At 35.4% G+C, this 12,612-nt stretch overlaps 1 long non-coding RNA gene across 1 annotated transcript; it reads left to right on the top strand.

Moving 5' to 3' along the window:
* Positions 1–8,726: 8,726 nt before the first annotated feature.
* LOC149205005 (uncharacterized) lies at positions 8,727–12,209 on the top strand. The gene is made up of 2 exons (XR_016251818.1): positions 8,727–9,098; positions 11,743–12,209. It is a non-coding gene; the product is annotated as an uncharacterized LOC149205005 (long non-coding RNA).
* The last annotated feature ends 403 nt before the right edge of the window (positions 12,210–12,612 follow it).

The raw sequence follows: 12,612 nt of genomic DNA, 5'->3' as shown, positions 1-12,612 counted from the left end.
CGTGTGAAGCCATGTTTATATGCGATGGATGATGGGTGATGAACATACCCAAGCCGACGATGAGAAACGAAGGCAAGGGGTATTCATTGTTATGATTGTGAGGTCGGCCAAGATTGGGCACACACCTTAGTGCGCATATATATTGGTGAGGCTGCAATTCATTTGGAGCATCGAACTTCGCTCTTGCTCCATTGCACAAAGAGAAGTGTACAGAAAAGAAGGGCGCAGAAGTGAGATACGACGAGCTGGTGGATGAGCCCGCCGAGTCGAGCAAAGTTCCGGGTGTGAGTCGGTTGTGTGGTGTGGTCGGTCACCACCACACGGTGATATATCTTGTTGTGTGTTGTGGTTCGGCGGTGGATTCGTGCACAGGTGTGCCCGCCCGCCCAACGACACAAGAGGTGTATGTTATATGTTGTAAAGTTGTATTTTGGTGGAGTCTTGGAAAACCGTCGTGCGCTCTTGCACAGGCGGGCACCCTCTCGTTTATGAAACGCCGGTTGAGCGCGGCTCCCGGTCATGTAACTTCGCATATATAATAAAAGATTGATTATTATTATTATTGCCGAGTTGATTTTATTATTGTATATTGTTAATGGTTTCCGCACATTAATAATATGAATTCATGTTGATTATGAATTGTTAAGGCGTAGTTCGTAAAGTTTATTAACGATGGAACATCTTAATAACTTAGGCGGTGCCGCACCCGGCCAATTTAACGAAAAAGAATTGGGGGCGTGACAGCCTGGGTCGGGGGGGGGTGGGTGGCGGTAGGGAGGGTTGGGGCGGGCGGGTGAGGACGCCTGGGCCGGGGAGGGTTAGGGGGGTTGGGCCGGGGCGCCTGGGCCGCCGGGAGGGGGGGTTGGGAGGGTTGGGGTCGGCGGGGGGGAGGAAGGGAGAGGGGGCGGCTGGGTGAGGGCGCCCGTGCCGTGCGGGGAGGGTTGGGTGAGGGCACCCGGGCAAAATGTTTTATTCGTGATTTACTTTTTTTACACTAGAATGTTAATGCATGCCCTTTTGGAATGTGAGGGGTGGTGGGTGGGGTGATTGTTGATCATACAAATAAATATTTTTGTTGTTAATTTAAGTTAATATGTTTTTATTATTTACTGATTTATGTGTTTCTATTTTTCAAGAAAATGGCATCAAAGAGAATTTCAGTGAATCTTTCTGGACCAAAGACTCTTAAAGGTGCATCTAAAAGAAACAATGGTGAACGAACTCCACCTGAGCTCATGACTACAAATCTTTCAAGTGCCTCAAGTGATAAGAAGATGATTTCAGACTGGAAGAATTCGAAAGAGGTGAAATTTCCATCAAGAATCTGGTATGTGAAAGAAAGAGAAAGCATAAATGTGAATATATATCTATATATCGAAATACCGAATGATAATGGAATTTTTGAGGTGATGGGAAGAGTCGTAGATATGTGTTTGGTACCGAACACTAAAGTTGTTTACATACTTACAAAAGCTCTCAAGTCACATGAAAGGATTAAATACCAACTATCATATTCATTGTATGACATGAGATAGGTATCTACAAAGTTGTGTAATCAAATCGTAAATGAGATGACACAAAACATCGTAAGTATTGTTATTTATATTTGTATTTTACGTTCTTGAAAGTGTCTCGCTATATTTTTTAACTTTGTTTTTTATTGACATATGATATTTTGTTTGGCAGAATTTCGTTGAAAGTTGTTCAATTAGGTTGAGAGGCATTCATTTCATTGAGCATGATATCATAAAATTTGTCAACAGTTTTTACTCAGTGTCAGAAGAAGATATGGAAAATAGGAAAAATGAAGTAATTGATAATGCTACAAAACTACATCCAAAGAATAAGAAAAAAATGCCTCTAGTGGATAAATCTAGCAAGGGTAAACAAGTTACTTTTGAAAACGATGAAGTTGAAATTGACAATGAAACATATGTTGTCATTACTGAAGATGACAATGGAACTGAGAAGAGCCATAAAAAACCAAAAGTAACAATGCCCAAGAATAACTCTGTTGGGAATGTTATGACCAAGAAAAGTAAAGTTGATGATTTTGAAGCAGTCATTACCAGCAGTCAAGAACCTAGTGAAACTTCAAAAGAAAGCAGAGAAATTATTACACCAGGAGCTGATTTAGAGGATGGCATTATCAAAACAAAACAAAATGTCATTCGAGAGAATTTGACAAAGAGAGACTTAATTGATGGTGGTCGCACATTTCAGCTTAATGTCAGGCAAACCTATAAAGCAAGTGAAGGACAATGTCAATATCAAGTTAGAAAGCCACATCATCTGCATGTTCACAACTTGAAGACATTGATGAGGTACAATCCATATGCTCATGTGGTTAGTTATGTGCTTTTTGTTGATCCACTTCAAGTTCCCAACAAAGAAGCATTTGATAAGTCAAAATGTTTTGAATACAATTATTATGTGCTTGGAGGGAACCATTCTGTAGAAGCTCAAAGACAATTGATGGAGAAATATCCTAATAACCCACGTTTTGAAACAATGAAATGTATCATTTACGCTGGTTTATCAGATACAGAAGCAAAGTTAGTGGCATGGGATTATAATTCAGATAATGAATATAGGATGTCTATGACTTTCATCCAAAGGGTTAGATTTATTCATAGTGAATTTGAAGAAAAATGTGGTAGGGATAGGATAAATGTTACTGCAAATTTCCGAAAGGAATGTTGTATGGAAATAGGATATCAAATTGAAGAGAAAACCAATTCAAAAGGTGGAAAAGGCAGCAAACATAGTGATTTATTCAGAGGTGTTGATAACATTTTCCAATTGGCATTTAGAACTGGAGATGTTTGGAGGTTGATTGATGAGATTTTTAGCATGTGGGAAGACATTGCCATTAAAAACCAGAAGGTCAAAAAATCTAATCCATTGATATATGGCAACAATAAATTAGCTCCTGGAATGAAGCATCTTCCAGACGATATGACTATCACACCTTGGTGGGTGATGCAAGGAGTGAAAGATGAAAAAATTATCAAAACAATATTATCTCATGTGAGGTCAGGGGAATTATCATTGGAGGCAATGTCTGAAGAATTTCAAAAGTAAGTTTGTTGAAATATTTTTATTTATTTCTAGCTTATAATTATATTTTAAATAAAACATGTTGTTCTTGGTAGTATTTGTTATACATATCATTATATTAACTTTTTGTTATTTTATCTATGCAGTTACAAAGTTTATATGAAAATTCAAGAACAAATGGTTAGATTGTTGAATGAAGATAGTTGGGATGATGTTGTACGCAACTATCCAGATTCAAGTTCTACATCAACATTAAAAGATTTTTATATTGCATTTAAAAAGGTATCTTGATTTATACATTCATTTTTATTCACCTGTGTACTATTTTTAATTTATAACTTACACATATATTTGTTTATTTTATAAAAGATGAGGAAAGATGGTAATGGAGCACCAGATAGTTTCAAAACCTTTATTGAAAAAATAAAGATTGAAAGACTGAGGAAGCAACGTATTAAGAATGTTCAACTTGATCCAACTCTTAATCATTTCATTTGGAATGGGCTAGACACTACTCAATATCAAGTAATACAAGGCGACTATGAAGACATTGCTAAAATCATACCTAAAAGGGATTATGCCCTAGTTATTGCAGATACTCCCCATGGTTTCAATATTCCAAACATTGACTATGATAGTGACCCTTATACTTATCAAGCTCTTAGTAAAGTGGTTGCGGGATTTGTAGAAGTCATATCATCACCATTATGGAGATTTGTGACATTTCATTCAGACACACAATTGGCAATGATATTGTCAAACTTCAAGGGGAAAACAAATTTAAAGATGCAGCTTACATGGTAAGACGTTTAAAATGTATATTTGATTAATGTTGAAAAATTTATTTATGTACAAGTTAATTGAACTTTTACTATTTCGTGTTACAGGAAAAAGTCAAATCTTCTTAACAATGAAGATCAACAATTTATAAATGATTGTGAGTTCATTCATATTGATAGTTGGGCAAAAGATGATAGCCATATGTCTATGATTTTTAATCGGGTAAACGGAAAGAGTCATAGCCAAACACTGACTTATGATGCTGTTGTGAGAAAACTAACATATGAAGAGAAAAAGCAAAAGGAGAGATAGTTAACATTTATAAAAAACCACAGTTATTGATTAACTATCTTATAGTCATTTGTTCAAATGAAGGAGATTGGGTTTTGGATTTATTTTCTGGCTCAAGTAAGTTTTGTTATATGGAATTGAATTTCAATATGTTATTTTTTTAATTAATATGTCATTGTACTTATTTAGTTCATTATTTCTTTCGTGCTTGATAATTAAGTACAACACTAGCATGTTGCCTTCAAAAAGGAAGAAATTGCATTGCAATTGAAAAAGATCCAGTATAGTGCAATTTCATTCAGCAAAGAATTAATGCTCTTCAATTTCTTCCAGATGCAATGCAAGAAATTGAGTTGAAGAAAGGGGACTTTAGTGAATCACGTGTGGCAAAAAAAGGCAAAGGAACTCCAACCACCATTACATGGAATGTTTGAAAAGACATACATTGGAAGATTCGCAAACATCAAAGACCCATTAGAAGAGGAAAATGAGCAAAATGAAACAGAAAATATTGTGGAAGAAGACAATGATGAAACTCTAGAGGACGAAGAGTTTGGATTACGTGACATTGTTGATTAAATTTAAGTTATGCTTGTAAATCAAGTTTTGCAATGTTTTGACTTTGACATTTTATGAGAAGAATAAACACTCAATTAGGGTTGTTATATGTTCAATATTTGTAATATGTGATTTTTGCATTGATTTTTAAGTTAATCATTATTTTTTGAAAAAAAAAGTGATTATTATTATTTTTTTGACATGAAATTCATAAAAAAAGCTATTATTTAACCATTTTTAGTTAAAATTATCGTATAAAAATTGTGATTTTGACATGTCAATTCTAGCAAAAAATTATCAAAACGTGTAGTTTTTTAGTTATATTTATGTTAAAAATGGTTATTTTTATGTCCATTGTTAAAAAATATTGTTTTTTAGAAACAATTATTTCATGTGGATTGAAAAATTAATTAAGGATGTATAAATATGTAAACTATCTAAAATTCTAAATATCGACCTTCTAATTTGAAAATGCAAAACAATAAAAACCTCACGAAAAAAAATAAATTAAAATTAAAATAAAAAACAAGAAAATGTGAAGAAAATGACCACTTCAAAAATTATCAAATTTACAAAATAATTATTTACATTTTATACATTAAAAAATTTAAAGCTAAAAAACAGGGCTTTTAAAAAAAGGGTCTGATGCAGAATACTCACTTTTTTAAATCAGCATGAAAATCACTACCATTAAAACGTAATATACATAAAAAAATTTAGAGTGCCAAAAACTATGCTCTAAAAAAACATGTGCATTCTGCATCACCCCTTTTCAAAATCAGGTCACTTTGTTGCTATCTCTACGAAACGGGTAACAGTATCAGTTCCCGTTTCAAAGTTTACATTGTTTTTACTTATTTTTCTTCTTATTACCCACAGATTAGCAATCACATATACATTAAGTAAAGTGCAGATAGAACATTAAATGATCAACAGAAAACAAGACAAGACAAGAGACACAAGATGTGGCAGCTAACCAGGGACAAACCCCAATGCGGGGAAACCCTTTGATCAAATCTTCTTTTATCTTCAATAGTTCAGTAGAGAGAAATAGTACAAAATCTGAATTCTACAATTTTATATCAGCAGCAACAAACCCTAGATCAAGAAAGTCAAACTTGGTCAAACTAGCTAAAATTGGCCTCTAAAATGCTTGGTCAATTTCTGGTCAACTTGTCCTCGAACAGCCTGAAGAAACAACCCTTGAACAGCCCCAAAAGTACAATCAATTTGCATATTTCTGAAGTCAACTTGCAGCCCTAAACTAAGGCAGTCAACACCTGTCAAACCAGAGGTCACATCACCTCGGTTTTCATGCCAAAATTGTGGCTTGCCTAGGAGAGGCAACCACACCCAATCCACACTTCTAGATGGTCAATGCTTGGTCAATGCTGGTCAAAGAGATGACCTGTTGCCCTAGCGTCCTTCTTTTTGTGTCTTCCTTGCCCTAGGATGTCTTCCTTTCAGCCACACGTGTGAGAGAGAGAGAGGCTCCTTTTATGCATAGGAGAGGGAGAGAGAAGATGAGTGAATGAATTGTCCAAATGAGGAGGAGGCTCCTTATATTTATATGCAAATGTTGAGGGTGAATAGACGTGATTGTTGAGCTTCTGAGCCTACATAAGTTTGTTGGCCGACCTTGACAATTTGTCCATAATCAAAATAAATTCATATCTCCATAAATACTTATCGGAATCAGATGATATTTAGATCAATCCTACACCTCTCGATGAGAGGAATCTACGAAAAATATCAGAAGCCATAAATAAGGTGATCCACATGGAGTTTGGCCCTAGTTGCCAATTTTAATAGAGAGAGCGGGGGGGGGGGGGGAAGAGGGAAGAAGAGAGAGAGATAGGGGAGAGAAAGAAGGAGAGAGGCAAGGAGATAGACACAGAATGGAAGGTGGAGAGAGAGGGAAGAAGAAAGAGACACACAAAGACAAATAAAGACATATAAGTTAGATATAAAAAGTTGTGAATATTTTGGTTTTTCACTAAAATAGATATATTGATTTTAGTGTAGTTTTTTATTTCTAATCCTATTTGATCGCTTGCACTAGAAGCATTGATTTTAGTGTAGATGTCAATTTCTAATCCTATTTAATACCTTGTACTAGATGCATTGATTTCAGTGTAGATGTTGATTTCTACTCCTATTTGACTGCTTGACTAGATGCATTGGTTTTAGTGTAGATATTGATTTATAATCCTATATGATCACTTGCACTAGATGCATTGATTTCAGTGTAGATGTCGATTTCTACTCCTATTTGATTGCTTGCACGGGATGCATTGGTTTCAATGTAGATATTGATTTCTAATCCTATTTGATTGCTTGCACTAAATGCATTGATTTTAGTGTAGATGTTGATTTCTAATCATATTTGATTGTTTGCGCTAGATGCATTGACTTCAGTGTAAGAACATCTATGCCCCCTCCATCTATATCTCTATCTCCCGTTGTCTCTCTTTCTTTATCTCTCTATATCACCCCCCAAACATACACACTCTCTCTCTCCACATCTATCTATCTCTCTCTTCCCCTTCTCTCTCCCTCTCACTTCTCTCTCCATATCTATATCTCTTCCCCCCTCCATGTCATTGCCTCTCTCTTCTTCCCTCTCTCCCCCCCTCCATCTATTCACCTCCAAAACATACAAACTCTCTCTCAGTGTGTGCACATAAACATTATTCTCTTTCCATATCTATATCTCTTCCCCCCTCCATGTCTTTGCCTCTCTCTTCTTCCCTCACTCCCCCCCCAACTATCTCTATCTCACCTTCAAAACATACAAACTCTCTCTTAGTATGTGCACATAAACATTATTCATGACCTGAATTGACTTTTGTGTTACAGTGATTCAACCATAAATACAATACTTAATTTTTAATCCTAAATAAAATGTTCACTTACCCAAAATGTCTTCTTCTTAAAACCGTAAACTATTTGTAATTGGCTACATTCTTATTATTCTCAATTTCCATCATTCAACATTGTTACTCACTTTGCATTCAAACATGGTAATAGAAAATAACTAATAGGTGTGACAATAAGAATAGTAGAAGAAAATAGTTTTAGATGGCAATGAAGATTGTTTGTAATTCACTATATTCTTATTATTCACATTTTCTATCGTTCAACATTGTTACATTATTACTTCACACTTAAAATTTTTATATGTTTAACAAATTTTGTATGACTGCACTGAAACCAACCTAGATCCATCTTCACTCCGGATCTATCAAGCACCGAGAGGGATCAAATCTCTCGAGTGTAAACCTTTCCTCAAGTTTTACACTCAAAAAAGAGGTTTGTACCTTGAGATATTTGATCCCTCTCGGGGCTTGATAGATCTAGGGTTAAGATGGATCTAGGCTAGTATAAAAATAATATCCATTTGGTCATAAAGAAAGAAAGATGGATGTGAAAAACATAGTGAGTAGAAGAAAATCACATATGGCATAATTTTATAATATTAAATTGTAAGAACAGATTGTTTTCTTTTCAACCATCTCACGAGGGTTTGATTATGACATAATTTTAAAATATAAATATTTCAAGAGATAAGGTCAAATAGTGGTAATGGATTGTTGTCTTCCTTTTTACCATCCACCAAGGTTTGATTAGGAGATTATGACAATTTAATTATGCAATTTCATTATCTATTTTGATTCTTTAGAATAGTAGGTAGTAGATTAATACAATGAACTTGGAATACTTGATATAAATAAATTACAATATAATATTGTTTTAATAATGGTTATTATAAATGATATAAAAATAATATCCATGTTCTCACTCTTGCTACGTGAACTTGGTTATTTTATAAAAAAAAAGAAAAATTGGAATACTTGATATAAATAAATTACAATATAAATATTGTTTTAATAATGGTTATTATAAATGATATAAAAATAATAACCATGTTCTCACTCTTGCTACGTGAACTTGTTTATTTTATAAAAAACAGAAAGAAAAAGATTATATTTATATGACAAGTGTCCCACGATTTCTATCGAACCGGAATTGCTTGAAGAATACCGAGCCTGTAGCAGTAACATAGGCGATAAATGAAAGCGGTGGAGGAGAGAGAGACAACCAGACCCAGATCCGTTCTGGGTAATAGAAGTCATGAAAACAGGCTTTGTGGGATCCGGTAATGCCACAGAGTATTGGTGGATAAAGTGAAGCGGTATTGATGAGGCCTCACATTGTCCACCGATGCCTACAGCCACTCTGACGTTCTCATCTGATTTTATGACCGCCTCACTTCCTCCGCCAATGCCCGAGGCGCTGTCATCTGTTTTTGCGGCATTACCGGATCCTACAAACCCTGTTTTCATGGGTTAAAATTAGGTACTGGTCGATTGGCTCCTACAAACCCTGTTTTCATGAATGAAAAGGAGGTACTGTTCAATAGTTAAAAGTGTAATGAAATGATAAAAAATTTTAATGTTCAGTCGTTTAGAGCTCTTAAGGAAACAGAAAATGAGTATTTTATTTTTTGCTTTGAAATCTGTTCACAATCCTTTTTAATGGATGAAATAAATTGATGAAAAAGAAGCACTGTTCAATACTTAAAAGTGTAATGAAAATGAGATTTTTAATGGATGAAATAAATTGATGAAAAAGAAGCACTGTTCAATACTTAAAAGTGTAATGAAAATGAGATTTTTCTTGGTTTGAAATCTGTTGACAATCCTTTTGAACATATATGGGGTAGGATCTAGTTTTTCATTATTTTGCTCATAGTGGGAGATCAGCATTGTTTATAAAAAACTTATTGATGCGGGGTAGGATTTAGTTTCTTCATTATTTTGCTCATAGTGGGAAATCAGGATTGTCTATTAAAAACTTATTGATGCGCCTCTTTCAGGTCTACCTTGTAGAATATCAGGACTAAATTGTTCTTTGACTGCGGTTCTCCACAATAGTAGAGTATATTTCAAAAGAAAAAAAATGTAAGTATCAAAGAGGGGTTGTGTGACTTCCCTCCCTCAAAGAGGGTAGCGTGGAGCACAATGGGATATGCTCGAAAGATTAGGACATACCACCCTCATTAAAGAGAGGCGGTGTGACATGGAGCACAATGGGGTATGTTCAGAGGACTTGGACATACCACCCTCATCAAGGGGTGGTGTGACCTGCTTCCTCATAGGACAACTGGAGCATATCCTAACGGTAGCACAATGGGCTCCAGTTGGATATGTTGGGAAGACTTGGAAACCTCTGCCAGTATTCTTCCTCCTTGCTTGACCAGCCATGAAATCAAGGTGATCAAGAATCGATTTTACTTCTCCAGCATTTTCAAGCGTCCTGAGTTTGAGTTTGTAGAAATTGGGTCACAAAAGGGCCACAAAACTTTTTGTGTGCCAATACAGAATCAGAAGCCTTTGATATTTAGTTTCTCTACTTTTAGTTTCGATGGAGCCTAGGTCTGAGATGAAAGGCGGCTGAGTTTGGGCCACAAAAGCTTGTGTGTGCCAATGCAGCGCCAGAAGCCTTTGGTATGTAGTTTCTCTAGTTTTAGTTTTGGTGGAGCCTGGGTCTGAGAAGAAAGGGAGCAACTCTTTCTCAATCTGTTCCCTGTCCTGGAGAGCTCGTGGACCTCGAACTTCTTCCTCTAACAATTGCCCTTAATGACGTTGAGCTGGCGAGGTGGTTTGGTGGAATGCCTGCTCTACATCCACTGCTTCTGTTTGAGCTTTAGTCCACCGTGGAGGGGGAGGAGATTGCAGAGGGATTTCTTTTGCCCTGAACTCTGCATCATGAAGCCGAAGAGTTGTTCTTCTACCTGGATCTGCTAGAGATGAGTAATGGTCATTGGTCAACATTAGTGTGCGGAGATTTGAGAGAGGGTGAGGGTATGAATGCAGGTGAGTCCTTGATGACCTCCCTAAACCCCCTTCCACCGCGCTTCTCTCCCTCTTATGCCCATCCTTTCCATGATGTGAATGACAAATATTAAAAATAAATTTAAATGATATTAAAAATATTGTTGTAATGTAAATATACCTAAAAAGCTTAGTCTAAAAAATCTATATATCAGTTTCCAAAATAATGGAATAATGGAAATTCTGGCAAGATAATGATAAAATTTGACAGAAGTTTTTGAAAATTTGGGTTACAACTGTCAAATGTCAAATTTCAGGATTTTGGGTACCCCAAGGGTTCTTGATGGTGCTGAATGTATTATCATATATTTTCACCATTATTGATGGTGCAGAATCCATTTCACTATTAAAAGAACAATTCAAACATTCTACTATTTTGATTTTTTGAATTTTTTTTTTACCAGATTCTAACAAAAATATGCTGTCCAGGAAAATCTGTGGTGTTTTCAGCCTTGCAAAAATGGATGACATAAATTAAAAGAGTAATAGAAATTTTTAAAAAATAACCCAACTAAATTGATAAAATACTATATTAAAAATAGGGTTGCAATTTAAATGTAAAGATAAATAAGCTTTTAAGTAAATTACAATCCAATCTATATGATTAAACAAATTCCAACTCATCTCCTGTTCCACTTATTGCTATGCAGACTATTGCCTCGTTCATATGATCTCCATGCCTACATAATCAGATATTGTCGTTCTTTTCATAAAATATATAGATGATAGTAGAGATCCATAATATCAGGCAAATGAAATCGCTGATCTCATACTTAGCTATACTGTCGTCTCGTCAATTGAAAATATGTTCCTTGGAAGTAGTGAGATGGCTGCGTGTTTCAGACCAGCACTGTGTACCTCAATGGTTAAAACCTCTAGCTCGTTCACTGATCCCATCAAAGCTCAAATTTATGACGAATAAAATTTGAATCAAATTCATATACTCAGAGCTCACGTTTCAAGCTAAGGGTTCATCTTCGATTTACTTTCACCTCATTTATTTATAACTTCATTTTTATATTACTCATAAATCATAAAATATTTGCTAAATATGGAGTTTAACCACTTTTCATAACTTCATTTTTCTCTGCATCCCTACTGTTTATAAATTTTGAGTCTGAAAGTGCTATTATGTTGAAATCTTACAAAATTGCAGCAACTCTGGGGGTTGATGTAACTCTCATCTTCAGCAACGTTTTGTTAAGCTGACGTCAGGTATCTAGGATTCAGTTTCAATTTCCTGCACATTCACCGGAAGTGGAACCAAACGTGGGATTCTTTTTCAAAGAGAGCCCTTGGAGCAGAAGGAGGATTCATCTATTATGAAGAAATCAGTGGATCTCATATCATTAACAGTGGGTGTTTCTCTTTTTCCACAGGCCTTCAAGCTCCAAGGCAGCAGGACAGAACTCTGTAGATGAGCACAGCTGGGATTTTTGAAAGACGCAGGCTTCCTTCCTGAAATCGAATTCTTCTGCTGCTACAATATTACTTCTTTTGCATATAATCTTGCACCTGGTTTTGGCAGAATACTTTGCTGAGAACCATATTTTTGATCCAGTAGTCTTTGGATGCTTAGAACCATATTTTTGATCCAGTATAATCTTTGGATTTTTGGTTTTAGTTTTTGTTGATATATGTCTGGTTGTAAAATGATTTCCAGTCTAATCTACCTTATTTGTATATACTATATATAGTCCTATAGAAAATGATTTCCAGCCTAATCTACCTTATTTGTATGCATGGTCCTATGGAAAATTATGGGCATTTTGGTCCAAAAAAAAAAAAAAAATTTGTATACTCATTTCAAAATATAATTTTAATTTTTGAAAACAAAAAATATTCAGTTTATCTTCCAACAAAATATTGTTTGCTTTAATATCCCGATGAATAATCCTCGGTGGAGAATCCTGGTGAAGAGAAAGAAGTCCACGGGCTACTCCCAATATGATTTTGTAACGCTTCTGCCAATCAAGGGGCTTGCGTTTTAGTGGATCTGTATCCCTTCAGGACACTTATGAATCAC

The sequence above is a fragment of the Pinus tabuliformis genome, chromosome 1_2 (assembly GCF_031772625.1).
Source record: "Pinus tabuliformis cultivar Carrire ecotype Pingquan chromosome 1_2, CPIR1, whole genome shotgun sequence".
NCBI classification, from domain to species: Eukaryota; Viridiplantae; Streptophyta; class Pinopsida; order Pinales; family Pinaceae; genus Pinus; species Pinus tabuliformis.
Note: the sequence above shows the minus strand (reverse complement) of the source record. Positions and strands in the feature narration are given on the sequence as shown.